This window comes from Alexandromys fortis, unplaced genomic scaffold (genome assembly GCF_014885135.2).
Source record: "Alexandromys fortis isolate MF-2015 unplaced genomic scaffold, M_Fortis_MF-2015_v1.1 scaffold_4, whole genome shotgun sequence".
In the NCBI taxonomy this organism is placed as follows: domain Eukaryota; kingdom Metazoa; phylum Chordata; class Mammalia; order Rodentia; family Cricetidae; genus Alexandromys; species Alexandromys fortis.
In genome coordinates, this window is record NW_026067944.1 from 22,345,936 (window position 1) to 22,349,989 (window position 4,054).

At 42.6% G+C, this 4,054-nt stretch overlaps 1 protein-coding gene across 1 annotated transcript in view; it reads right to left on the minus strand.

The window, feature by feature from the left end:
• Nucleotides 1-2,867, minus strand: part of Filip1l (filamin A interacting protein 1 like) — a 43,543-nt gene extending 40,676 nt beyond the window's left edge. Inside the window, exon 1 of the mRNA XM_050148907.1 lies at nucleotides 2,711-2,867. The gene's annotated coding sequence lies outside the window, so the exon portion shown is untranslated. The remainder of the gene's footprint in view (nucleotides 1-2,710) is intronic.
• Nucleotides 2,868-4,054: the final 1,187 nt, after the last annotated feature.

The following is a 4,054-nucleotide window of genomic DNA, read 5'->3' on the forward strand; positions in this document are numbered from 1 at the left end:
TTGTCAGCCCAAAGAGCAATCAGGGTTCCCTGCCCTGTGGGAAGTCCAAGGACCACCCACCTCCATCCAGGTCTAGTAAGGTGAGCATCCACTAAACTGCCTAGTCTCCCACGAAACCAATAGGTACAGTTGGATCAAAAACCCATTGCCATTGTTCTTGAGGTCTCTGTAGTCCTCATTGTCCACTATGTTCAGCGAGACCGGTTTTAACCCGGGCTTTTTCAGACCCAGGCCAGCTGGCCTTGGTGAGTTCCCGATAGAACATCCCCATTGTCTCAGTGTGTGGGTGCACCCCTCACGGTCCTGAGTTCCTTGCTCGTGCTCTCTCTCCTTGTGCTCCTGATTTGGACCTTGAGATTTCAGTCCGGATCAATCCATCCTCCTTTTTGCTTTGGTGTGTGTGTGTGTGTGTGTGTGTGTGTGTGCATAAAATTAGTGAAAAATTATTCTTCCCCAATTCTCAATTTTTAGACTTCAAAATCTGTTTATTACCAGAGGTACTTTTTTTTTGAGGGGCCAGAACAGAATTTTAAAATGAAACCCATAGAGTGTGTGTGTGTGTGTGTGTGTGTGTGTGCGCGCGCGCGTGTGCGCGCGCGCGCGCTGGATTTCCCATCACCTGTTGCAAGAAGACTGGAAAATGAAGACAAATACTTGATTCATGCTTTCACGTTAGCCATTGCCACAGTCTATCAACAGCATTAGGAAAATACAACAGAAATTCAGTGATTAGCAGTTAAAGTTAACTGCCATAATAGGGGAAATGAACTTACTAAGCCCAAGACTGCAGTGTGCTTTATTTGAAGATTGTCCTAAAACTGAGAAGTGCTCACCTAGACAGCCCACTTTGAGATAGTATATCCATGATAAATTTGGTTTAACTTCCAGTTGCAAAAGAGGTCTTAGTAAGTTCTTTAAAGCATGCTTAAAAGTACATCTGAAGAAATGTAATATTAAAAAATATGTTATTGGGTGTTTCTGTACTTAAAGGCTGACTTTGATAGAGGTTACGATTTTCAACAGTTGAGCTATAGATTATGTTACAGATGGTACTTGAGTTAAGCTGAAACAATAATTAGTTTCTGCTTCACTCCTCTACTACTTTAGAAAATGCAAAATACCCTTTTCCCAAGACAGGAATCTTTCAGCTTCTAGTCACTGTCTATACAAACAAACAAAACCTCCTATCTTGTTACGTTCTGAACATCTTCACAGTGAGCTGGCTACTGGCCCCTCTCTTCATGGTGAGAGACTTCCCTGGGATGAAATCATAGTTTGGAGGGAACTTACGTCTTAGTACTAACTTGCAGTTTACTTAGCCTATCTTCAGAACTGTTAACATGTACTTTTTCTTTAGAAAAACCAGCCTTTTACTTCTTCAAATAAAATTAACACAAAACAAAAAACCTCACAGGCAGCAAAAATAGTAGGTGTGTTATGTACTTTTAAAACTCAACCACAAGAATAACTAAAAACGTTTCTCAATTTTTGTTCACATTAAAAATACTGGTTCAATTTTAAATCTCATATCTAACTTCCCCCCCTCACTGACAAATACAAATAAAATATACATTTGTACCTCAAAGTGGTTGTTCATTTCTGTTAAACATTCGAACAGTAGTTTCTATGGTCTTTCCAATGCCAACAGTAGTAAAGCATTTTCAGCCTTTAGAAAGAGGCCATGGACCCTGAGCTCGTAATTATGCAGACTTGAAAAACAGGCTATTTAAAAGGGGAAATGATTCTTTCGGTTCCTCAAGTTTTGTTTTACACTGTGTTCAGATCAGATAAAGGTGGAGAAGTCATTTCCTATCTCCTCTTCTAGTGTGCTAAACTTAACATTTTAAAAATTCCACTGCTGATCTTTATTTTGAAAGGTAAAGTAAAATATGTAGCTTTCATCATCTGCCAAATGTTCATTTCTACTGTAAGCCTTCATTAATAGCAATGGACTTTTCAGATTTATGTGTAATCATGGTTAAAGTGCCAGTGATTAAAATTATTTTGCAGATGCTACTTTCAAAATTAGGTTTTAAAATATATATTATCTAGAACATTAATCTACAGAGGATAAATAGCTTCATCTCTTAAATACAGATTGTCCTCCACAAAGTAGAGTTGAAGTAGAAAGAGCTAGAAACGGAACAACTTCCTGGTATATATAGATTGACATGCATTTGAGCCAGAGTAGTAAAAGATTTTTTGTGTGTCATCAAAAAGTTATTTTAACGGTTAGTTTCATCCTAATTCCAACTGTATTTCCGTTTTAAAATTATTTTTTATATTAAGACTTCTAAGGAAAATGCTGGCGCTAACATATCCAATCCCATGTGGCAGGATTTCGCACTCTACTCTTCTAAGAGCTGAAAAAGTTGAAGTCCTGAGGAGGTAAGACACTGGAGTAGAGCAGTTACAATGGAAGTCCCCAGCCCTTTAGACTCCTCAGTACCGATAGCCACTTGGGAAACCCATGGAATCCATACCCCTCACCTCCCAGCTAAATTTAAGTCGCAAGTATTTTCCAGGCCGCCAAGAACTTTGAAGTTCTTGAGTTGGAAAGGGGCTTAAAGCTGGCAGTCACTGAGTGCGCTCTGCGAAACCTGCCTGCCGCTCTGCAGCTGAGCCGGTGCTGAGCGCGACGCGCACACTTGCCCCTGGTCCGGGGGCGGTGGCCGTGCGGGAGCCGAAGCGGAGACTCTTTCGGGCTTACCTGAGCTGCGGGCGCCGGGCCGGGCCGGGCAGGGCGGCGAGCCGGGTCGCGGTTGCGCTGCGAGCGGCTGTGCGCGCTCCGGGAGCCTCCCGAACAATGCGAGCGGGCCGCAGAGCGCGCCCGGCCTAGGGGCGTTACGTCACCGCTCAGCCTTATAAGGCGCGCAGAGGCATGTGCGGCCGGCCGGGCGGCGGGGCCGTGACAGCCCAGACCCTCAGCCCAGATCCTCCAGTCTCACAGACACCGGTGGTGTTTGCAAGGTCGATCCCCAGGGCCACTTGAGGGTGTGGGCGGCGAGCCTTACCTGCGCCCTCCTACGAGGCTGCCCTAGCCTTGGGGGTCAAAGTCCACCCTCATCCTCATCCTGGGTCTAACTACTAAAGTTGCTGATTAAAATTCTTGTGTAAACTTTTGTAAATACATTTTTTTACACTTGTTTTTGAGTTTCTGGGGGAGGCGGGAGAAGAAAAAGAGGTTTTTGAACATACAGACTTCAAACCTCTTTTCTCTTTGTAGAGAGTAGGGGTCCTCAGAGGATAGTGTTTTATTTCCTGATGATGTAACTACAAAACAATTCTTCAAGTGATGGGAAGGCCAGATGAAATCTTATTTTCCTGCGTGTTTACTGAAAGAACCTCCTTTTTGCTCATTTTTGCGTGCCTGTGTTTTAACGAAAACAGTTAAAACTAATCAGAAGTGTTGGCAGGGAAAATATTTTTAAAGAAATTAAATGTTTTGTTCTGTACTTGCAGGACAGTGTATAAAAATAGAACTTCAGAACCATTTTAATCTGTTCTCCTACCGACCAAATAAGACAAAAACTTAAAGACACAAGAAGGAAAACATTGGCCAAATATGACTGGATTAAATCTTCTACTCACTAATGTGGGACAGATTTCCTTGTATAGAAATCTTCCTCCTTGTAACTGAGCGCTGACCTCCTAATTACCTTGAACATCAGTAAGAGAAGTTCTACCCCAAATCTATGAATCTGAAAAATAAATTAGAGATGTGGAGGCTTCAGATGAGTAGTTTTAGTAGCTTGAGTTTATTTAAAACCCCTTTTAAAATCACATTAAAATAGTATTGCTTCCTAGTATGGTGTACATGTCCGCAGAGTTATTGTTCCCATGTGTTTGTCAAGCAGGAATAATGAAAATGATGGGCTTATTTCTTTTGGCCGGAGGGGGGCGGGTGGGGCAGACCCAACAACTTAAGAGAGGATGGTTGCAGAGTATCGAGGTAGTGTTGTTGGGAGCATGGCCCCAAGGAAGCATGGTCTCACTGGAAAAGTGAGTCTCTTACAGCTAATGAAAGACAAGTGAATGAACATACCCTTCATCT